The 25,835-nt window shown below is 40.3% G+C and overlaps 1 protein-coding gene across 1 annotated transcript in view; it reads right to left on the bottom strand.

Moving 5' to 3' along the window:
• The window catches only part of LOC149468489 (excitatory amino acid transporter 1-like), an 85,283-nt gene extending 59,648 nt beyond the window's left edge, over positions 1-25,635 (bottom strand). The window contains exon 1 of the mRNA XM_089669998.1: positions 25,527-25,635. The gene's annotated coding sequence lies outside the window, so the exon portion shown is untranslated. The remainder of the gene's footprint in view (positions 1-25,526) is intronic.
• Between the last annotated feature and the right edge of the window lie 200 nt (positions 25,636-25,835).

The raw sequence follows: 25,835 nt of genomic DNA, 5'->3' as shown, positions 1-25,835 counted from the left end.
TAATCCCTTAACGCAATAATGTAGGATGGAAAGCAAAAGCTCTAAGTGCTCCACAACTAAAGGGTTAGTAAGGACTGTAGTTGAATGCCTTACCATCCATTCCCTAAGGTTTGACAGATGGGGATCACTGACAGGCTGCAGAGTAGGGCTTGCTAACAAAAACAAGGAATTGAAAGCTTCCAAAACATTCATCAATGGGATCCTTAAACACGGTAGCATTATCAATACTATAGGTACACACTCAGTGTTTTATTAAAGTGGGATATCACTGGATCCACAGAGGGAACACTCTACTACTTAAGAAAATCCTCACCACTTGACTATTAGTCTGGAAAGTGTTTGGAAGAAGTAAACATTTTATCAGGAGTATTTCCGTCTCTGTACAGAACTGGTTAAAGTATGTAGTGTACTAGAAACATTTTGATAGTCTTGGGGCCTTTTAAGGATCAGAGACTAGTAGTAGTGCTAGAAAAGCAATTGGCTGTTCCATTTTAACAGTGGTTCATAAGATCTGATATGGTATCATTAAGTCTGGGAGCTAAATCAGCTGATTGAGGCTCTTCAGAAACAAAGTCATCCATTAATGATGCGTGAGACGTCCCTTTAGACAGTACTTTTGCAACAGAAGGCCTGGAGGCTACTACAGCTTCAGGAATTTCTGTAAAATGGTTCAGAAGGGAAGGCATAGAAGTTTAAAGCCTCTGGTTTCTGAGTCAGTAAACATAGTTGCAAGTTGGCCCATAAAATCTAGCATAGCTGCAGAGAACTCCTTCCTGGATAAGGTAGAGGAGAGGGCCACACTCAGGGGACATTAATCCAAGCTATCAGTGTCAGGTCCATTTGGAGAGATACTGCAGAATGCCCCAAACTATTAGTGGATTGCAAGCTGGACAGACCCAATGTATCAGGACTGTTTCCCTTGTGTTTTAGATCTGACATAATATACTGCTTAGCACAAACAAATTTATAGAGAACAACAGGTAAAAACTTTGCTCACTCATAACCAGCTGCTAAAGCTGGAGAGGTTCAATGGCGAGAGGTGGCAGTTCACTGTAGATGGCAACAAGGACTAACTAAAGTGTGAAACCTCAGGTCCTTTGCAGATATGGACAATGGCAGCAAAAAGGTACCTCACTTTGAGAAGAAGGCAGGAGCAGAACGGAATGTACACCTAAGTGCAACACTCATGCTAATGATGCAGCATTTAATTGTTAACCACTCCATGTAGATAGATGAGACAGGGGATTAATGGTGGTGTTCAACATAGAATTAACATAGTAGCCTCTAGTGCTCAGTCCATATAGTGTTTTTATTAAAAATTTTCCAAGACTAGATCACACTAGAGGCTCTGAACAGCGCTCAGCGACTAACAGTATATAAAGGTGTGGAAAGCACCACAGCTAAGGGTCTAAAGGTCACACTGCAGTCTTTGGTCCAGCGTCATCCAGGTATGGCCTTCAAGGAATATCTGAGAAAACACTGATCCAGATAGCTGCTTATTTCAGTAGCATGTAGTTGAAGGGTTGATTGAAGAAAACAAAATCTAAAAAAATCTCAAGAAACAATAACGTGACTAGTAAAAAAAAGGAATAAACTATTTTCAGTCAAGAAAAAAAAAGACATCCATCCTCCAAGGACACTAGCAAAAAAACAGAAGCAAGCTGGCAGTGTGAGGGACCTAGCTGGCAAAAGGCTGGTTACCAATGTCAAAATCCTCCTGTAGGTGGCAGTATAGCCGAATTGTATCAAAATCCTTTGTTCATTATTGAATGATAAAGAACACCTTTTAAAATATTTTCCTTGACTATGAATATATATTGTTTGAAAAGTTAAATTTCACTTCATTTCACCTAACTTAACTGAGTTAGGCAAAAATTCACTTTGCACTCATGCTCAATTTCTTTACTAAGTCAACCCCACTGTGTCTCTCTTCTGGCTACCTCTGTATTTGTAGCTAAATTCAGCAAATCAGCTATAAGAGAAATTGTGTGAAGGAGGAGAGTGGAGAGGAGCCGGAAGGCTCACAATAATCCAAAGAGTCACAATAGTTCAAACACCATGAAACTATCCCACCTTTCTCTAGACATGCCTTTAGCAACCTTTTTACTACAGAGGAACCCTTCAATTAATTGTCAGGTATTAGGGAACCTCTGTCAAAAATAAATCTAAACCTCCCTATATATCAGAGCGATCAATAAATCGTAAGCAAAAAATTTAAGTGGTAGTAAACCATAGCGTTTAAAAAAAAATCCCCTGCAAGGCAATGGCATAATGCATTGCATACTAGCACATTAGGAAATACTTTAGAATGAAGCGTTCCAGCATTGCGCTGTCACTGTTGACAGACCTTCCATCGGATTTCCTTCCCGGTTTTCTGGCTCTGGTCCTTTGAATGGCTGAGCTGCGATGATGTCACACATGCACAGGGGAGCCACGGTTTATGGCACATAGCTCTGAAGGGGGAGCACATTCACCGGCAACGTCACCAGCTACATCCAGTGTGAATATCTCCTAAACATTGCAAGTTTAGGAAATATTCAGTATACCTTCAGGTAAGCCTTATCATAGGCTTACTTATAGGTACAAGTTCAAAAGAGGAGTTTACTACCATTTTAAATAAAAGGATAAAGAATGTGGCATACCCAGAGAATTTGACAGGCAGAGTGGATAATTTATTTATTTATATATAACAAAATTATTTTCAGCAAAAATCGTAATTATAACGAATAAGAACAATAATGATAATATAATAATAAAAACTCAAGAAGAGATTTGGATAGTAAAAAATTTAGTTTCTCTTTACATTAGTAGCAAGTGGAGAATTGTCTCTTATATTGGTGGTCATTAGAAAAGAGATCCCTTACATCAGTGGTCACTGGAAAAAATGTCCCCCCTCCCTTGCACTGGTGGTCAGTGTGAAGAATCCAAACTTTACAGACAGCTAAAAAGACCATCGCTGTCAGTGAGATATGTGAAGATGGACTCCAAAAGGTCCTATGCTGCTAGCTCTGCTGAGTGACAACCACAGAACTATTTAGGCACCATCAGGTGGAAGGTCAATTTATTAGGGCTTACTGCTCAAGGAATGCCTAGCAAACACTGAAGGACTGCATGTATGCTTCAACAGAGAATATGCTAATCATTATGTAAATTAAAAATTCGTAATAGACAAGGGGTGGATCTTGTACAAGTAGGTATTATTATTCAGGTGTGCCTAGGGAAGTATGGGGGTAGGATTTACTAAAATTGGTGCACTCAGATTTTGGTGCACTTGTGCACAATAGGCAATCAGCTTCTAACTTCAGCTTGTTCAATTAAGCTTTGGCACTTTTGACACTGATTGGTTTCTATGCAGAATTGCACCAGATTTTGCACTCTCCAGTTTTAGTAAATAACCCCCATGGTTCCTGTCTATAATCTTGTATAGATCATTTTACAATTTAGGATAAACTTGATGTCTCTTCCAGCTTAAACAATTACATATATACTGTATGTAGTACTGCAAATTCCAGTATGACAAAGTGCGCAAGGTTACATAGTATATGGTGATGTGCAATAGCACAACAAAGCCAGACCACTTGACCACATTGCTGTGTAATTCTGGGAAGAGATTTGTAGCCCTCCCCTATAATCTACAACAATATTGTGAACCAAAATCTCCTTCCTGTTCAAAACACAGCAAAGTAGCTGACCTCATTTTTGAATACTGTTTTTAAGTCTTACCACTTGGACATCTCACTGTCTACAATCCGTGATTAGACAATAAAGGATCAGCAGTAGCCTGACCAGGTCATCTCTCTAGTCCTCTACTCTCAGCATGTTCCTTACCCCACATAACTGCATCAGAGCTGGTTGGCTCAGAGAGCTGACCCTCCCTTTCCCAATGGGAGTTCAGCTTTACAGAAGATTACAGGAGTCTGATAGCAAGACAGATGAATGGGTCTTAGCTAGCTGCATTTACAAACGTGTATAATCATGTATTAATTTTTGCTAATGTAATGTAATGAGAAGCATCAAATGGTGTTTTTTTACATCTGTGTGGAGTTTTAAATGTAAACTATTTGCCGCTAACGACATTCCTAAAATCAATACAAATCCAAAACTAGTATAAAGGCACTCACAAGTCTTACAGAGGAGGTAGATCAAAACAGCAGTGTTTCTATTGTCAACAATTTCAAAGAAACTCAGTCCATCTTTCTCAGGTGTTCATTATCAAATTATTACATGTATGTTTAAAATCAAAGGGTATAGCTACTCATTTACACACAGCATCTTTCTTCTGGCTTATTTAAGGTTTTAAAAGTTCAATTGCATAAATCAAAGTATTTACTGAATAATAATGTGAACACTGAATAGTGCCATGCATTATTTGTTATATAAAATAAAGTGACTAGATTTTTTAAACTGAAATACAAGGACAACGTACTGACCATGCCCAGTGGCAGGAGTGGCTTAAAGGAATATGATTTAATAACACCTAAGGCTAAGTTCACACCTATGCAGTTTGCGTTTGACCTGTTTTTGCATTGCGTTTTGCACCTGCGTTTTTTTACGAGTTTTTGATGTGTTGTGTTTTTAATTTTTCTTGTTGCTAGGCAGATTTAAAATACAAAATGCATAAAAAATGCATAAATAATATGGCAAAAACACCACAAAAACGCACTACATACTTTTTTGCAGCATTTCCATTTAAGTTTATAGAACCAAAAATACAGCTTTTTGCGTTCAAAAAAGTCCCTGACCCTTTCCAAAAAACGTACTGGGTGAAATTTGGAGATGTGAACGTGTCCCATAGGAAATCATGTTAGATGGACTGTACTACATTTCTGTAAAACGCTGCGGAAAATGCTTAGGTGTGAACCTAGGGTAAATCTACTTTTCCCTGGGTCAAGATTGCATAACACACACAAGTATTTGAGAGTGAAGGCCAAAAGTAAGTAAAGCACAGAGTGGCTCCCAAACTAAAATTCCTTCGTCCTCTCAATACAATCCCCCTCCCCTGCCCATGACAAGTCAGCACAAATTCCCTTCTCCCTGAACTCTACACACCAGACCTTGGCATGATGTTGCTGGTGAGTACCTATAGTCCACCATCTTTGGAGAGTTCCTCCCCCTCATCTCCAGTGGTAGCACCTGTATAGCTGCAGGAGGCGCCATATACAGTACTTGCAGGATGGGGAGGAGTCTGGCATCAGATGGAGCATGTCACCTATCCAGCACCCCATGTCTCTCTCTGCCCAGGTAATCACCAATATGCTCATGCTGCATTGAGAAGTGGCTACCAACAGTGGTTCTCCAGTCACAAGCCAGTTCAGTATAGTAATGTCATAAAGTGCCTTTGGTGTCAACACTGTACACAAGGCAACAGATCCTCCTGGATGCCCAATCATCCCCCATGTTCCAGCCCTCTACCATAGTGTAGTGTACTGTAGGTCGCCATCACAAAGAACAGCAAGATGGCAAATAATTCATATTCTTACCTCCCACCAAAATGTCTATACAAGTTGAGATGGGAGGAACTGGGTAAACCTTGTGATATCAGCATGTCACATCATCAGTAACACCAGACACAGCCGGGAGCAGTCCTGCTTCAGACCAAAACAGAAATCATGCTAAGACAAGTTGCCCTGCAGCTCCTGAGTCGGGGACACCATTATTAACCACTGCCCAACCGCTCTATAGCAGAACTACTGCTACAGGGCGGCAGGGCTACGCAAGATCACGTACTGTATATATACGTGATTTTGCATTTCCAGGTAGGGGGGCGCGCACCACTCTACCCACGCTGCCATTGGCGGTTACAGCTGTCAATCTCCAGGTCACTGGCACCTCTCTCCCCTGTCAGTACCAACATGCTGCTTTGTAATGCTCTGAATAGCAGAGCAGAGCAGAGCAATATAAAGCAACATGCCTACATAGTAAAACAGCACACAGTTAACCCTTTGATCACCCCAGATGTTAACCCTTTCCTGCCCAGTGTCATTAATACAGTGTCAGTGCTTTTTATTAGCACTGATCACTGTGTTAGTGTCACTGAGGATGTCAGTGGCAGTTAGTCAGGTCCCCCCAGTGTCAGAATGCCCGCCGCAGTCCCGCAATCCCGCTATAAGTAGCTGATCATCACCATTACTAGTATAAAACATTTTGTTTTTACATTCCAGTACATATACCATCATTTGTAGACGCTATAACTTTTACTTAAACCAATTAATTTACACGTATTGTGATTTTTTTTTCTAGCAAAGACGTAGCAGAATACATTGTTTATAGCACAAAAAAAATAAAAAACCACAGAGGCAATCAAATACCACTGAAAGAAAGCTCCATTTGTGTGAAAAAAATGACAAAAATGTCATTTGGGTGCAGCGTTGCATGACCGAGCAATTGTCAGTTAAAGTAACGCAGTGCTGCAACGCAAAAAATGGCCTGGTCAGGAAGGGGGGTAAATCCTCTGGAGGGCAAGTGGTTAATGCTGGAAAAAAAAAAATCAGGGACACATTCTTTTAACCAGGGACTAAAATCTGAGACACTTTTTTCCCCATTGACAGACCCCTAAAACCTGGCCATCTGGACATCTCCAATAAAAAACATTAGATATGCTGTACTTAGAATCTGTATACTATAGATCTGAAATACTCCTTTGGTGTTTTTCTTACCAGTTGTATGTACAGTATGTATAAGTGAAGTGGAGCATGCTATGTAAGATTGTAAGCTCCAAGGAGCAGGGCCCTACTAACCATCTTGTATTGAACTGTTGCTGTATTGTCTCCCTTTATATTGTCTCCCTTTATATTGTAAAGCGCTGAGCAAACTGTTGGCACTATATAAATCCTGTATAATATAATAATATTGTGAGAAGGCCATAGTGTGTATACATATACATTACCTGTTAATTTAAACTGGAATACAAATCATAAGCTTTTTGTGCAGCACTGACTCCTTCCCATGTCAGTCGGGTCATAGCCTTTGTAAAACTATTACAGATGGCTCACATGCTGTTATAAAATCACCAATCCAAGAATTATCTTGTCCTTATTCTCTGCATTTTATTTGTAGATCTCTATCCTTCTCACTAATCCTTGTCTAATCTGTCACAGAGCTTTCTATGTTGACTCTTATTTCATCCAAGACATCCAATTTCTCTGTCTCGATTTAAAAGGTTATTTATAAGAAAAAAGCTGCAGTGCTACAGAAGGCAAGATAGTATATTTGTTTAGAAACCAGACTAAAAATGTCAAGAAAATGAGGTTTAGCAAACTACACAACAAAAAGTTGAACAAAACAAGTGCTGGATATAAGGGTTTTCAAGTGTAACTGGTTTTATTGTAATAAAATGAATTGTAAAGCTACATGTACGGATACTTTCCTATGCAGTTAACCAAAGCTTCTACACTAAAATTACTTTCGTTATTTTAGATATTGATGCATTTTCAGTTACACGATAATTGCTTAAGTGTATTAAAAGTCAATATGGTATGGATCATTAAAAAAATAAAATAAATGCATAAATCAAGATACAAAAAACTATTTTAATAAACTAATTCATTCAGCTTTAATTTTTTTAGGGTAGATTAGAAAGTGAAAACAACATTTGGTATCTGTAGGTGGCAAAACTGTTCTACCTTATTTGCAGTTATAATGACCCTCCAATACACTATGTACTATTAATAATTTGAGAATCCAAACTTAATTCAAAGTAATTCCATATGTCATCAAAAAGTGCAGCTAGATTTCTACCATTCTAACACAAATGGGTTAATCCACTAACAGTAAAAGCATATTCAATTTTGTGGGTTTTTAACACATGGGGTAATAAAAGCCAATTTTATCAAAGTAAAATATTGAATTTGCGGTATATGCCGCAACAAAATGAAAACATTATTGAAGCTGATTTACAAAATAAACACGTTCATTATTTATGCAGGCCATAGATGGGGAGAAAAACGGCAGATTTTCGGCCGATTAACGAACTATCGGTCGGTCTAAAAAACTTACCTGACCACCAATTATTACGAAAATTGGCCGATTAATGAGTAACCTATAACGGGAAATGATGTCATTTTGTGGCCTTTGTGATCCTTTTTCGGAAAACGATCGTTCGTTTTTGACCATCAATGAGGATAAAGTCGGGCGTTTTTCGAAAACTTTCCAACATCACCGATAATCTGAAAGTCCAAAATACACGAAAAACGGCCGACAAAATCGTCCACTAACGATAAGATAATCGGCCGGTTTTATTTTCGGACGAAAAATCGGCCGTTTTTCTCCCCATCTATGGCCTGCATTACAGTCTCTCATGATATAGTCAATTGATATTTTAACAATGCACAAAAAAAAACAACTCTGCAAACAATGTGAACTCGTTACTGGCCAGTAAGTTAACCACTTGCCCTCCCGAGGATGTACCCCCTTCCTGACCAGGCCATTTTTTGCAATACGCCACTGCATTACTTTAACTGACGATTGCGTGGTCATGCAATACTGCACGTAAATGAAATTTACGTCCTTATTTTCCCACAAATTGAGCTGACAGTGGTATTTGATCGCCTATGCGTTTTTTATTTTTTGCACTATAAAAAAAAAAGTCCAATACACATACTATAGGGACAAACTACAAAACTCTCCTTGTCTTCGCCAATGTACAGATATGGCATATGCATGGCTTGTTCTTTATATCATCTGTGCAAATCAGAACGTCACTAATTTGTGACTTTTATATCTGTATGGAGTACAACTTTGAAAATCTATACTGTATGTACAGTATCTGTTGTAGCCATTGAAAACAAAAAAATATGAATTAAAGAAAAGGATATTATAAAACATTACGTAGCTGATCTTACTTTAGTTCTGTGGAACTACACTGCTCAAACAAATTAAAGGAACACTTTTTAATCAGAGTATAGCATCAAGTCAATTAAACTCCTGGGATATTGATCTGGTCAGTTAAGTAGCAGAGGGGGTTGTTAATTAGTTTCAGCTGCTTTGGTGCAACAGGATGGGCAACAATGAGACAACCCCCAAAACAAGAATGGTTTTACAGGTGGAGACCACTGACATTTTTTTTCCTGCTCATCTTTTTTTTTTTTTTTTTTTACTGTTTTTCACTAGATTTGCATTTGGCTAGGGTCAGTGTCACTACTGATAGCATGAGGAGATAACTGGACCCTACAGAGGTTGCATGGGCACTCCAGCTCCTCCAGGATGGCACATCAATACATGCCATTTCCAGAAGGTTTGCTGTGTCTCCCATCACAGTCAAAAGCATGGAGGAGGTTCCAGGAGACAGGCAGTCACTAGGAGAGCTGGACAAGGCCGTAGAAGGTGCTTAACCCATCTGCTCCTTTGTGCAGGGAGGAACAGGATGAGAACCGCCAGAGCACTACAAAATGACCTCTAGCAGGCCACTGGTATGAATGTCTCTGACCAATCATAAACAGACTTCATGAGGGTGGCCTGAGGCGAAAGGGAGAAGCCATGGAGAACGTTATGCTGCCTGTAACATCATTCAGCATGACTGTTTTGGTGGTGGGTCAGTGATAGTCTGGGGAGGCATATCTATGGAGGGACACACAGACCTCTAGAGGCCAGACAATGACACCCTGACTGTCATTAGGTATCGGGCTGAAATCCTTGGACCCATTGTCAGACCCTACGCTGGTGCAGTAGCTCCTTGGTTCCTCCTGGTGCACGACAATGTCCAGCGTCATGTGGCAAGAGTATGCAAGCAGTTCCTGGAGGATGAAGGAATTGATGCTGTTGAATGGCCCCCAAGCTCGCCTGACCTAAATCTAAAAGATTGCTCCTCAGACTGTCCAGGAGCTCAGTGATGCCCTGGTCCAGATCTGGGAGGAAATACCCCTGGACACCATCCATCGTCTCATTAGGAGCATGCCCCGACATTGTCAGGCATGCATACAAGCACGTGGGGGCCATACAAAGTACTGAGTACCATTTTGAGTTGTTGCAATGAAATTTCAGCAAAATGGACTAGTCTGCTGCATCATTTTTTCACTTAGATTTTCGGGGTGTCTTTGAATTCAGTCCTCTGTAGGTTGATAATTTTCATTTCCATCAAACAATGGGGTATCCTTATGTTCCTAACACATTACCCAGTCCATACCAGTATAGATATCCAGCATGATATTTTTTCCCCATTGAGATCTCATGTGTTTTCAAAGTGTCCCTTTAATTTTTTTGAGCAGTGTAGTTAAACTTGTATGTGTTACATGTACAGTAGCTCTTAGACATATAGTAAGCACAGTAAACAAAGGAAATTTTCGTGCTCTTATAGTGTACTACAGCAGGGTAATTTGTTGCTATAAAGTTATCCACATAGTGCAGATATAACACCGGGTTATAGAAAATCACACAAATATAAAAAAAAAAAAAAAAAAAAAAAAAATCAGAGATAACAATTTTCTTTTAATAATGAGCGATACAGATGTATAGCCTTGTTAGTTACAGACATGACCAGGGGCGGACTGACAACTCATGGGGCCCCCTGTGTCTCTGCCTACACTCAAGCCACACCCACACAACACCCCACCTGCATATTGCAGCTCAGCTGCACAGAAAGGGTATTTAAAAAATAAACAATGTCATGGGTCCCCCCTCCATTCATTTCAAGCCCTTCGGGTCTGGTATGGGCTTTGAGGGGAACCCCTACGCCAAAATTTAAAAAAAAAATGGCGTAGGGGTCCCCCCAAAAATCCATACCAGATCCTTATCCGAGCATGCAAAACAAATGTTGCCTTTAGTTCCGCTTTGAGCCTGCCCTACTGCCCTTTTTCTTTCTGTTGTACTCAACATCCCATCTTGATATAGAATAACAATATAGAAAACTGCTATGTAAAGCATGCCAATCCACATTAGCAGTATAACTGCCTCAAGTGTTTATCAGGCACTATCATGCAGGCACCTCCAGATCAGGGTTAACTTTGTCGTAGAACACCCTGAAGATCTGGAACATGAAGCATTATGCAAATATAAATTTTACCTGAAAGTTGGTATTTGCCAGCCCCCTCATCCAAATACCCATCACTATGATAGTCTCTCCAGCCAAAAGGGAGGCGGCAGAGCCAAACCAAACTGAAGTTAAAATATAAAAGCGCCTTAGGTTCTGGAGCTCCCGGCTACTTTAAAGCAGACCTTCCATGAAAATAGAAGAGCTGCTTTACTCACAATTCCACCCCCTCCTCAAATACAAATTGCATTAAAAAAAGTTACCTCACCCATACTTCTCAAGAGAGTAGGATGCTCTTCTGGGAGGAATTAGGCTTGGTGACTTCACCTGCTCCTCCCAGAGGCACAGGGAGCCAGGCCAAAATGTGTATTTTGTTTTATAGTTGTTTTGTGCAAACTTTATTTTTCAATTACTTTGCATTTTAAAGGTAGGAGGCTGTGAATTAAACAGACCATCCCTTTTCTTACCATTTAAGACAAAGCTGAGCCTACGTGTAGGCACCTTGTGAATGAAACTACCTGTTTAGACCAGCACAAGTATACTTTAACCACTCGCCTCCTGATGATTTACCCCCCTTCCTGACCAGGCCATTTTTTGCATTACGGCACTGCGTTATTTTAACTGACTATTGCACGGTCATGCAATGCTGCACCCAAATAAAATGTACATCCTTTTTCCCCACAAATTGATCTCTCTTTTGGTGGTATTTGATTACCTGTGCATTTTTAATTTTTTGCACTATAAAAAAAACAAAAAACTACAATTTTGAGAAAAAACACAATATTTTTTACTTTTTGCTATCAAACATGTCCAGTAAAAAAAATGTAAAAATCAAATTTCATCATACATTTAGGCCAAAATGTATTCTGCTACATGTCTTTGCTAAAAAAAAATCCCAATACATGTAAATTAATTGGTTTACGTGAAAGTTACAGTGTTTACAAATGGCAGAATGCATACTGGAATTTTTTTTTTTTTTTACTAGTAATGGCGCCGATCAGTGACTTATAGCGGGACTGCGACGGGCATTCTGACACTGGGGGGGAACTGACTTGGTGTCACTGACATCCCCAGTGTACTCCATAGTTGCCAACTGTCACGGATTGTCTGGAACGGTCCCGGATTTTAAAGCCCTGTCACAGCCGGTCATCGCTCTGGGCTCCATCCTGAAAATAGGAAATATTCCAGGATTGTGGGTCCCCTGTCCTGGGCGGCCAGCGCCACAATTCTTGTGCTTCTGAACAGAGAGACGTGAGGACAGATCACTCCTCTTCCTCCTACCCCAGCAGCTCTGTCCAGGCGCTCTGATTGAGGACTCCCTGTGAGGCTTGGCAGTGTAAGTGGGTGGGAGGGGGTGTGCCAGCCTCACAGATAATCATGCCCAGCCCCTCCTTTTACTTAGGGCAGCATGAGCAAGGAAGGTAAGTGCTGTGGTGGTGGGACGTATGTACTGTATGCATATGTAGCATGTTTGAATGTAGCATGTGTGAATGTAGTATGCATGTATGCAGGGTTGCCAACTGTTTGTATGTTTAGGGACAGTTTGTAAATTTCAAGCGCTATGTCCTCAGTCTCTGTCCATCCCTTGCACCATTTCCGCAGTCTCTGTTCATCCCTTGTGCCAAGTCCACAGTTTCTGTCCATCCCTTGCGCCGTGTCCGCAGTCACTGACCATCCTTTGTGCCATGTATGCAGTCTCTGACCATCCCATGTGCTATGTACGCAGTCTCTGACCATCTCCTGCACTACACCTGCAGTCTCTGACCATCCCATGTACGCAGTCTCTGACCATCTCCTTTACTATGCCTGCAGTCTCAGACAATTGTCCTGTACTAACTACAAAAACCTCTAGAAACCAATCAGTGCGCGGTAATGATGTGCTGTAACCTTAGCAACCAATAAGTGAGTGTGAACAAGTTCTTTATGTTTACATTACGTTTTTTTAGATAAGTCTATGATTGTGTTCATTTGTTTTTTGGGATGTTGGGGTGGAGAGCAAAATTGCACGGAGGAGGGGGGGAGCCCAAGAGAATCTCAGACTGTTTAACCACACCCCCTTTAAGCCATGCCCAATAGTTAGCAGAACTTAAACCACGCCCATTTTTGGTGATCCTTTTTCTTATTAGGCCACAGCCATGAATGAATGCCCCACACCTAATTAACATACTGCTCCACCTACACTGTCTTTCTGATCATACATGAAAAAAAAAAGTGTCCCTAAAATTTTTTTTTTAAATATTGGCAACTATGACACCAATATAGTGATCAGTGCTAATAAAAAGCACTAACACTGTAATAATGCCACTGGGCAGGAAGGGATTAATATGTGGGGTGAACAAAGGGTTAACTGTGTGCTGTTTTACTGTGGGCTGTGTTAGTGCTTTCCACTGTAAGCACACTGCTTTGTATGGCTCTGCCAGATGACAGGGGAGAGAACTGTACTGTTTACATACAGTTCTCTCCCTCCGTCAGTAATGCTCCGCGATCACCGGTGAGTAATCACTGGCCAGGACAGCCGAGGCCGCGAATAGCGCCCCCTACCCAGAAATGCAAAATCACACATACAGTGGGGATCGAAAGTTTGGGCACCCCAGCTAAACATTTGTATTAATGTGCATAAAGAAGCCAAGGAAAGATGGAAAAATCTCCAAAAGGCATCAAATTACAGATTAGACATTCTTATAATATGTCAACAAAAGTTAGATTTTATTTCCATCATTTACACTTTTAAAATAACAGAAAACAAAAAAATGGCGTCTGCAAAAGTTTGGGCACCCTGCAGAATTTATAGCATGCACTGCCCCCTTTGCCAAGCTGAGACCTGCCAGTGTCATGGATTGTTCTCAATCATCGTCTGGGAAGACCAGGTGATGTCAATCTCAAAGGTTTTAAATGCCCAGACTCATCTGTCCTTGCCCCAACAATCAGCACCATGGGTTCTTCTAAGCAGTTGTCTAGAAAACTGAAACTGAAAATAGTTGACGCTCACAAAGCTGGAGAAGGCTATAAGAAGATAGCAAAGCGTTTTCAGATGTCAATATCCTCTGTTCGGAATGTAATTAAGAAATGGCAGTCATCAGGAACAGTGGAAGTTAAAGCAAGATCTGGAAGACCAAGAAAAATATCAGACAGAACAGCTCGCAGGATTGTGAGAAAAACAATTCAAAACCCACGTTTGACTGCACGATCCCTCCAGAAAGATCTGGCAGACACTGGAGTTGTGGTACACTATTCCACTATAAAGAGATACTTGTACAAATATGGTCTTCATGGAAGAGTCATCAGAAGAAAACCCTCTTCTACGTCCTCACCACAAAAATCATCGTTTGAACTTTGCAAATGAACATATAGACAAGCCTGATGCATTTTGGAAACAAGTTCTGTGGACCGATGAGGTTAAAATTGAACTTTTTGGCCGGAATGAGCAAAGGTACGTTTGGAGAAGAAGGGGCACAGAATTTAATGAAAAGAACCTCTGTCCAACTGTTAAGCATGGGGTTGGATCAATCATTCTTTGGGGTTGCGTTGCAGCCAGTGGCACTGGGAACATCTCACGAGTAGAAGGAAAAACGGATTCAATAAAATTTCAGCAAATTTTGGATGGTAACTTGATGCCATCTGTGAAAAAGCTGAAGTTAAAGAGAGGATGGCTTCTACAAATGGATAATGATCCTAAAATCCTCGAAATCCATGGGGGATTACATCAAGAGGCGTAAACTGAAGGTTTTGCCATGGCCTTCACAATCTCCTGACCTCAACATAATTGAAAATCTATGGATAGACCTTAAAAGAGCAGTGCGTGACAGACAGCCCAGAAATCTCAAAGAACTGGAAGACTTTTGTAAGGAAGAATGGGCAAAGATACCTCAAACAAGAATTGAAAGACTCTTGGCTGGCTACAAAAAGCGTTTACAAGCTGTGATACTTGCCAAAGGGGGCAGTACAAGATATTAACTCTGCAGGGTGCCCAAACTTTTGCAGACACCATTTTTTTGTTTTCTGTTATTTTGAAAGTGTAAATGATGGAAATAAAATCTAACTTTTGTTGACATATTATAAGAATGTCTAATCTGTAATTTGATACCTTTTGGAGATTTTTCCATCTTTCCTTAGCTTCTTTATGCACATTAATACAAATTTTTAGCTGGGGTGCCCAAACTTTCGATCCCCACTGTATATACACATGATTTTGTGCACCCCTGCTGCCCTGTAGCAGTATATCTGCTGTAGGGCGGTGTGAAAGCGGTTAAGTAGACAAGTGAGGACAAAAGTACAAAACCTGTATTAACCATACCAAATTGTTATTTAAACTAGAACTGTAGGCAAAACTTTTTTTTTTCATTTTGGATACAGTAAGAGAGGGTTATAACCCCTGTAAGGTTTCTTTTTCCCATTGCGGAGATTTCCCTTTACCTCTGGTCCCATAGCCAAACAGGAAGTAGGAGGAAATCCCTGTATTGAAAGATTTTCCCTCTATTACTTTTCTGGAGACAACCCAAAATTTTGGCTTTTCTTTTACTTTCAATGATAATGGTAAACAGGACAAATAGAGAGGGCGAATCTTCCCAATGGGGGCACAGACAGCAATAAAAACTGACAGGTGTTCTAATCCACCGCCACTCTGTCCAAAACTAAAAAAAAAAAAAAGTTGACTTTAGTTATACTTTAAATACTAACATAATAATCAGCACACAGTTGTCTTTCTAAAGTGTTCAAACTGCTGCGTTTAAGCATGTACCCATGGTGTGTACTGGAAAATATTCAGATGTGAAGTGGTTACTATGCAGCTACACACTTGACCTCAGGTAGCAGAACTTAGGGATCATTTTACTCAGCTTTCCAGATCAAATGAGCCTGTTCATTTGTTTTTGTGAATTTCACACCCGATTTCCTGGTTATGACTTGATGCATACTAAGCATTTCTTTTTGCCTAGTACTCAGCTCACTATTGGGTATCTGCTACTTTTGGTTATCTCTTCTTTCAAAGTTTTTCGATTTCTGCTTTCTACATGCCTTGACCAGAGGTTTGTTCTTCCATTATGCTTGTCCTGATCTTGCTTCCAATTTTCTAATTTTGTTTGTACTGTTACCACCATGTCAAGCTCAAGGATCCATTCTAGTGTCAGCATAACATTCTCACTACCAGTGGCTATGGAGAATGAGAGCATTTTGCTGCCTAACTGGGATTTATTTCTATCCCTAAAGTGTTACTAAAGCCACAACAGTAAAATCAGTCTGTATATGCAATAAAGCATGCTTGTTATACTCACTGTGGAACCTAAGGGGTTAATTCTCTGCCTTATGTAAAAAGGCCATTTGATCCTGACTTCTCTGATCCTCCTCTTGTTCAAATATCTCAGTTTAGTGTGTATTGCTACAGAGGTTTTCTTTTTTTTTTTTTCTTGGGAGAGTGCCTGTGATCAGCACAGGGCCAATCAGCACTGTCCAGACAGAGGTCAGGGATTTTGCATCCTCCTAGGGCAGAAAGAAAACTCTTTCTACAAGCTTTACACTAGGTTCACACCTAAGCGTTTTCTGCAGCGTTTTGCATTTTTCAGAAATGCAGTACAGTCCATTTACCATGATTTCCTATGGGGCATGTTCACATCAAGCTTTTTCACAGGGTGAGGTTTTTGGAAAGGGTCAGAGACTTTTTTTTAATGCAAAAAGTTACATTTTTGGTTCTATAGACTTCAATGGTTGTGTTTTTGCCACAATTTGCATTTTAAAGCTGCCTAGCAACAAGAAAAGAAAAAGAAAAACCCCCCCACAAAACACATCAAAAACACGGCAAGAACGCAGATGCGAAAAAAGGAAACCGCAATGCAGAAATGGCTCAAAGCAACCTGCATAGGTGTGAACCTAGCCTTAACCAGTGCTCATGTGAAGTCACATGACTGCTCTAACTTCTGATGAGAAAGTATTTAGCAGTTTATATTTACTAAAAGAATTGCATTTCCATGTTCTGTGTACTGTGGGAGACCAGATATAGTGAATGCAGGGGCAGGGGTTTAGTAACACTTTAAACATGTCTTACAATAAGGGCTCCTTATTTCGGTTTCATGCCTATGTCATTGTTTCAAAAGGACAATCTTTCATCTGCCAGATGTACTGACATTGTATGCATAAGAGCAGATATGATCTATACGGTATTGTGTCATCTGCAAAGCCCAGACAGAATCTTTGTTATTAACCACTTAAGAATACTGCTACAGGGTGGCATCGGTGCGCAAAATCATGTACATATACGTGATTTCGCATTTCTGGGTAGGGGGTGCGCGCACCCTACCCACAACGCCATTCGTCGCCATGGCTGTCAATAATCGGGTCCCGGCCAGTGATTACTCGCCAGCGCCCAGTGATTTCCGACGATCTCCAACGGGGAGGACTGTTTTGTTTACGAACAGTTCTCCTCCCTGTCAGCTCAGGCACACGGCTTTTGATGGCTGTGCACAGCACACAGTTAATCCTTTGTTAACCCCTTCCTGCCCAGTGCTTTTTTTTTTAGCACCGATCACTGTATTGGTGAATATAAAAAATACTTTACAACCACTTTCATTTGTTTTTAATTGGCTTCGCAGTTCAAAGAGATGAGCCTTATTACAATGTCAGTTAAAGATTTTTTTTTTTTATAATTACATGTTTCCTAATTAACGACTTTAAAGGCCTTTATTTACCCTAATGAGTTCTAATTAATTCCTTCTAACCCTACTCTGCTTAGTTATTATTTTCTAGCAGTTTTATTTTTCATTTGTTTCTATTTTCCTAAGCTATAGCATTTATTTATTTTTTCCCTTTAGTTTGTAATTATATTTACAATACTTTGAACTAGAACAATAATTTTAGTGTCAAACAGGACAAATGTTAAAAAAAAAAAATGTATTTTTTTATCTACAGTAAATTGTTTTTAATCTAACACTGATCAAAGTAGAAAAAGTATGAAAAAAGTCTGTTTTTGTAGTTTTGTTATTTTGTCTATGAGTTGTATAAAAAATAAATTAATTGTTGCAAGACGGACATCACCAAAAAAAGCCTGGTTTGTCCTACTGTACTTTTAAGTAACTGGTCTAATGTTATCAAATGAATGTCGCTATCACTTTTGTGTATTTACTTGAAAATATCTTTATTTTTTTATTTGTCCCATAAGTCATGATAAAAGGAACACACTTCCAAAGTCACACGTGTTCCAGGATATAGCACGGAGATTGTGCTTTGTGTAAATAGTTATTACACAGCATACATTTTCACGAATAATAACCATTGCTAAAAAAGAAATCATGACATTCAGTAGCCACATAAAAATGTATGGATGTAACGTTACACCACTTTCCACTCTTTTGTAGCAATTTTTATATTTCACAGCAAATAAAGTATCTCTTACATAAGTGGTATTGGGATTCATATACTTGAGTAAATGTGTTAGGCATTTGTCACAAGCAGTAATTAAGCTGCATTAGCAGCTTAATTGGCACCCATCAGAGTTGGAATTAATGTAGGTCACAGAAAAATTATTAACAAAACAAAACAGCAGTAGTACAGGGCTCTATGTTAACAGAGAGGAGGTGGGATATATATATATATATATATATATATACACACACACACACACACACACACATATATACACACACACACACCATTGTTTATACCATGCATTTCACACATTGGCCTAATCCAGCAATTTATGGCTGTAACTTTAAAAACTTATCAAGGAAAAAAAAAATGGGGACATGGAAAAAGTGGGGTCTGGATTAGCCAGGGTTGACTGTATAGAAAAAATTTAAATAAAATTCATTATACTCACCAAAACTACTGATTATTTGTACACATAATCCATTCTCTTTTCTTTCCTCAAGAAGAGTTCAATTACTGTGTTGTACAGGTTATCTGTGTGTTTCAGTTCCAAAAATAAAACCTAGCACACACAATCACAAAATCGAACGAAAAGCATTTCGAATCATTCGTAGGATAATCCGATAGCTCGTAAACAGCTTTATGAAATTATTCCAAGAAACGAGAACAACATTTTTTCTTGTACGATACCAGATCGTACAGTTTTCGTTTAATCAGCACAGTTTTCCTCCAAAAATACAATACAAATATAGTACAATACATTACATCACTTCTGAATTTATATTCTGTCTTTTTGTAACTTTAGTAACCTCTTCACTTTCAATATGAGACTAGCATGCAAAAAAAACGGACGATCATCCATCTGATATTCTCATTGTGTGTACGGGCCTTAAGTTCTTTTCTATTGCCATGGAGGATAATGCTGAAAGTCGAATCTGTCCAGTTGTATTTCTGCCATAAGTTTTGATTCGCTTTAGGGCTGAAAAGTGTGTGTGTGTGTGTGTGTGTGTGTGTGGGTTGGGGGGGTTGGGATAGGGAAAACAACAAATTAGTGTACTGCCCAAGGAAGACTGGTTCAAGGAAGTCTGAATGGAGATTAGGCAGTTTTTAGGCCAGCAGATAAGGCCTTGCTAGCCCTGATGGCACACAATTGATATACAGTATACCTTAAACCCTTCCAACCGCCACCTCTTGGCCCTTTAAGAGGTTCTAAATACTCAAAGGCAAGCAGTCCGATCATGTGATCGCTGTGATTGGCAGTCACATTATCGGAAAGCTCCCGATTGCAAGTAGGCATTGGGAGGTTTCCAGTACTCGCCGGTAACTGTGCTGGGAGCTCTCAGCACAGAAATGTTTACATTTTGGACCAGGGGCGGACTGACAACTCATGGGGCCCCTGGGCAATAGGGGATCATGGGGCCCCTGTGTCCTTGCCCAAACTCAAAAAAGCCTATGAAAAAGGTACCAGAGGCATCTCATGGGGCCCCCTATTGACCCCGGGCCCTCAGGCAGTGCCCGGGTTTCCAAATGGTCAGTCCACCCCTGTTTTGGACACATACAGTGCATCCAGAAAGTATTCACAGTGCTTAACTTTTGCCACATTTTGTTATGTTACAGCCCTATTCCAAAATTGATTAAATTAATTTTTTTCCTTAATATTCTACAAACAATACCCCATAATGACAAAATGAAAGAAGTTCGTTTTGAAATCTTTGAAATTTATTAACAATAAAAAATGAAAAAACAAACAAACACATGTAAATAAGTATTCACAGCCTTTGCCATGACACTCAAAATTGAGCTTTGGTGCACCCTGTTCCCACTGATCATCCTTGTAATGTTTCCAGAACTTGATTGGAGTCCACCTGTGGGAAATTCAGTTGATTGGACATGATTAGGAAAGGCATAAACCTGTCTATATAAGGTCCCACAGTTAACAGTGCATGTCAGAGCACAAACCAAGCCATGAAGTCCAAGGAATTGTCTGTAGACCTCCGAGACAGAAGGTCCCAATAAGCACAGTGGCCTCCATCATCCATAAATGGAAGAAGTCTGGAACCACCAGGAATTTTCCTAGAGCGGGCCGCCTGGCCAAAATGAATGATCGGGGGAGAAGGGCCTTAGCCAGGGAGGTAACCAAGCACCCGATGGTCACTCTCTCTGTGGAGAAAGGAGAACCTTCCAGAAGAACAACCATCTCTGTAGCACTCCACCAATCAGGCCTGTATGGTAGAGTGGCCAGACCGAAGCCACTCCTCAGTAAAAAGCAAATGGCAGCCTGCCTGGAGTTTGCCAAAAGGCACCTGAGGGACTCTCAGACCATGAGTGACAAAACTCTGATCTGATGAAACAAAGATTGAACTCTTTGGCCTGAATGTCTGGAGGAAACCAGGCACCACTCACCACCTGGCCAATACCATCCCTACAGTGAAGCATGGTGGTGGCAGCATCATGCTGTGGAGATTTTTTTCAGCGGCAGGAACTGGGAGACTAGTTAGGATCAAAGCAAAGATGAATGCAGCAATGTACAGCGACATCCTTGATGAAAACTTGTTCCAGAGCGCTCTGGGCCTTAGACTGGGGTGACCGTTCATCTTTTAACAGGACAATAACCCTAAGCACAAGCCCACATAACAAAGGAGTGGCTACAGGCCAACTCTGTGAATGTCCTGGAGTGACCCAGCCAGAGCCCAGACTTGAACCCAATTGAACATCTGTGGAGAGATCTGAAAATGGCTGTGCACCAACGCTCCCCATCCAACCTGATGGAGTTCAGAGGTACTGCAAAGAAGAATGGGAGAAATTGCAAAAGCTTGTAGCATCATACTCAAAACGACTTGAGGCTGTGATTGGTGCTATAGGTGCTTCAACAAAATATTGAGCAATGGCTGTGAATTCTTATGTACATGGGGTTTTTTCATTTGTTATTTTTAATAAATTGCAAAGATTTCAAAAACTAACTTCTTTCACGTTGTCATTATGAGGTATTGTTTGTAGAATGTTGAGGGAAAAAAATGAATTTAATTCATTTTGGAATACGGCTGTAACATAACAAAATGTGGCATAAGTTAAGTGCTATGAATACTTTCTAGATGCACTGTATATGCGGCCTCTCAGTGTTAAATCCAACCCACCGAGAGGCCACATATATGCGTACAGCCGACGGGAACAGGTTAGGAATCACCACATAGTAATAGTCTACAGAGAAAACTTGCACAATGCATATGCTTGACTTATAGTATAGTTTTAATATTGATTGAGGATGTAACGTTTAGATAGGCCAGTACCCAGATGTCCTCACACAGAATCAGACAGCTTTGTGAACTTCCAGAACAAGAGGTAATTCATATTGGAGGAGATTTCAGCCTAACTATAAGTGGCATTTATTCCAGCGGCCTGCTGTACATATCTTGATTAATATCCATGTACAAGCAGGTCTTAGCCTCAATAGCAGGCCTGACCTTTGCAGCAAAGGATAAGGGGCAGGTTTTCCTTCAACAGTTGGTATGTTGTTTTTCTCCACTCACTTATAAAGTTACAGAAAATGTGACTCTTTAAAGGTTTATATAACATATCAACATATTTTGCAGCTGTAAAATTAGAACAAAACATTTTAAGTACCTTCTTAATGGGAAATAATGTGATTATCAATAACTGTTCGTCTGCAAACTCCAGCTAAAACACAGCTAATGTTCACATGTCCCCACATTTTAGTCCTGCCAGACATATGTTCATAAAGGAAAAAACTGTACTGACAGAAATACTGTATGTCAGCTACAGGGGCAGACTAACAACTCATGGGGCCCCCGGGCAATAGGGGATCATAGGGCCCGTGTCCTTGCCCAAACTCAAAAAAGCCTATGAAAAAAGGTACCAGGGGTATCTCATGGGGCTCCCTACTGACCCCAGGCACTCGGGCAGTGCCCGAGTTTCCAAATGGTCAGTCCGCCCCTGGTCGGCTATCAATGCTGCTTGGTCTTTTGAAAAAAATTCTAGCTTACTGGCAGTCATGCTGTTCATCTGAGTTCAATACGTTCTAAGTCACAGAACATACCTGGAACTAATAAGCAGAACAGGTGGACTTCAGTTTGCTGCATACATGATGTGGGTCGATTACTTAAAGCCCATGTCTAGGCACAAGAAAAAAAAAAAATTACAAAAAATACGCTTGCAATGGAGAATCTTCCGCACACCACCCTCCAACCCTCTATGGCCACTTTCACGTAGCCGAGTAGCTGCGGCCACCAGATTCCAGTGGCAGGAATCAGCGGACTGGAATCAGAATGACTGGGGCATGCGGTAAGCAGTAGATGTTCAGCCTGTTTAAACTAATGGCAGGCTGGCAGCAATTACTACTGTTTGAATGTAGCTTCATACAGAGTGGATAGCTGTGGTTAGGGACAGATGTCCGAGCCTGGATGCAGCTGATTGTGTCCAGGCTTAGGCATCTACCCATAATCACATGCTCTGATTATTCCAATGGCAAGAATCTTCTGGCTGCTTACAACTGGAATCCGGTGGTCACAGCTACCAGGCCATGTGGAAGAGGCCTAAAAGGGTTAAGTGTTTATTATGTATAGGGGTGCCAGCATAGAGAGAGATGTTTACTTTGTTCTGAACTCCAGTAGGGTCCCCTCCAGCGGTGCAACTGGTCCCTTGCAGCCTCCTCCTCTTGCAGTCACATGTCACATGGCCTCCTCTTCTACTAAAAGGGTACATTACTAGATACTCAGAACAATTTGGTGTGTAATTAGTCTTTAAATCCACATTTGCCAGCAAGACTTTGCGTATATACTTGCACATCTGTCTCACTAATGCTAGCCATGCACTCCATACAGAAATCCTGTGCATATTCAGTGTCACTACTGCTGCCAGCTATGTCTTCCATATACTTCTAAAGCCTGATAGATCACAAACAGATGTCTGTCTTTGCCAGCAGTAGATTGCAAAAATATCCCTAGTGCCAGCTGCCTACTACAAAGAAATACCTCTTGACAAATACTAAGTTCCAGACATTTGTACAGCACTGTGTTACAGTCCCATCTAACAGTGACAAGCAAGATCCAACAGGTGATGTCCCTTGCAAAACATCATCCCCCTATCATAGTGGTACAGAGACTCTTGCTGCTAGTATGTTGCATGGACAACCCCAACACCTTACCCACCCCCACCGCCTCCTTTAGAGCCCTCTCCTAATATCGGCTACTCATCCAAGAAGCAGATCCTAATGAGATTCTCAAATCTAGATCACTAATTGAATAGCTCACAAAAGCTAGCCATAGCTCTAAAATTCAGCTGGTTCAGCAGGGACCGGACAAATTTGGAACCATGTACTGTATATACAGACTGATATCAGGAGATCAGCTTCTGTACAACCATCCTGTTGGAAATTTTTTGCTTTTGTCCAACCAGCTGGTTGAACTAAAGAAAATGAATCATGTATGGCCTGCCTTAGGCACCTGAAAAGGCATCAGTTTCCTAGACAAATCAAAGCAAACAGCACATAGCGCCTCAGAAACGCAGTGACATCTAGAACATATTTACTCTTATTATGTGCTATTTACAAAATGCCAACAAATGATACATCACTCACTTCTCCACCAACATGTGATAGCAGCCAGTGTTTTTCTCTAAAAATGTATTTTCTGTACAAACACTAAATGTATAAGAGAATGTATATATAAATAGAGTGTAATGATATGAGCATTTTAGAAGGGGGTCTAGGATATATATCGATCCAGTATGTAAAATTACTTATTTATATAACTGTAGATCACAAACACTGATAAAGAAAATATGGCAAATAGGTGCCAAGAATGATATAGGTTTTTGGAGGCAATCAGATGTAAACATGCTAAAATCAGTCTAAGCCCTGGTTCACACCGGTGCGACTTGTCATGCGAAGTCGGGGATCAGCCTGTCCATGGTTGCACGGCGGAGGAATCCCGGTCTTTTCTCTGGCTTGTTTCTTTATGAGCCCCCCCCCCCCCTTCAAGGTATATCCCTTGGTATTCCTATGGTACCCACTTGAGTGATTCCTGTTGCTGGATATATTTACTCCTGGAGCTGTATGAGGTGTGTTGCCTGTTATGCTGAGGTGTGCCAGATGACCCACAGAGTCCCAGTTTCCAGATCAAGATGACCAGGGGTTGGTCTGAATTACTCAAATGTGAAAGTTATTGTGCTTTCTGTGCTGCATATTCATGGATTTTTATGAAGGATTTGAGGTTTACCTTTATGCTGACTGCTTGAACCTTACCTTGCTGTTTTTGTGTCATGCGATTTGACAGTTTCAAACCGCAGGACAAGTCGCACCCTATTTCGGCAATGGAACCGTTCAAAATGGTGCGACTCTGTGGTGCTGCACTCATTTGAAAAAAAGGTCCCTGCATTAGTTTTTGCGGTTTCAGGTGCGACTTGCATAGACATCTGTGTATGAAGTCGCACAGATGCCAGCCGAGTCGCACAGACCTGTGGCTTTGAAATCGTATGACTTCAAGTGAAGTCGCACAATTTCAAAGTTGGATTCAGTGTGAACTACCAGTAATACAGTCAATGTCTTTGAAGAAGTAGAAAGCAGTACGGATTCTGAAGTTCGAGAATTAAGCTGGCCATACATGTTTAGATTTTCTTCAAACATTCACACATAATTTTTAAAAATCACTCATGAGAACGTTCTTTTTATTATCATTGAGTCGACTAATTTTGCTAAGAAGCCCTTAAAATTTCGTCCAGACCTGTTATTTGAATTGAATCCTAAATGTATGAAACAGGTTTCATTACAATATGTATGATTTTTCCTAAGGGAAAGCCACATTCAAAGTTTTATTTGTTTGACAAAAAATTTCTATCCTACTCCTTTGAATTTTCTCGCCACTACAGCCAAAAACAACCACCAATAAGACCCAGCTAACCATTAGAAAATGGGGTGAACATTCCCAAAACAAAGATTTTCCTCCAAAATTCTATTGGTGTAAAGGTCAGGTCTTTAGGCTATGTGAGTTGTCAATGTACATAGAGGAAATGAGCATCCCAATTTCATACATAGCAGAACAGAGACACGTGTTATATTGACCAGATATTTATGTGATAGGATAAAGGATAGGTTATTTTGTACATGTATCAACAGATGACAGGTATGTAACCGAATGTACAGTATGAAGTAGGTGAGAGATCTATGGTTTGAAAAGCATTGAGCAGATTTACATACCTGTAGAAAAGATGTTCTCCGCACGTGTTTTCTGAAGGGTCTGCTACTTTCTAAGGCTGAAAGAGAAGAAATACAGAGATGTATGAAGGAGGGAGAGCAAGGGCTGCCTACGTGGGAGGGGGTGTTGCAGAGTGAGAGTTAGAGTGAAGGGGAGGAATTAAGTGTGTGGGTGATAGAAAATAAAAGGGGAAGCATTTGAATGAAGGGAAAAAATAAGGAATGAGAAGAAAATTTTAAATATAAAAGCAGAATAAAAAAACCCCCAAAAGACAATAAAATAAAAATGTATGATGTATATGATATATGAAT

Source organism: Staurois parvus, unplaced genomic scaffold (genome assembly GCF_062004578.1).
Source record: "Staurois parvus isolate SC_StPar_1 unplaced genomic scaffold, SC_StPar_1.0 ptg000086l, whole genome shotgun sequence".
In the NCBI taxonomy this organism is placed as follows: domain Eukaryota; kingdom Metazoa; phylum Chordata; class Amphibia; order Anura; family Ranidae; genus Staurois; species Staurois parvus.
This window is presented reverse-complemented; position numbering and strand designations above follow the sequence as displayed.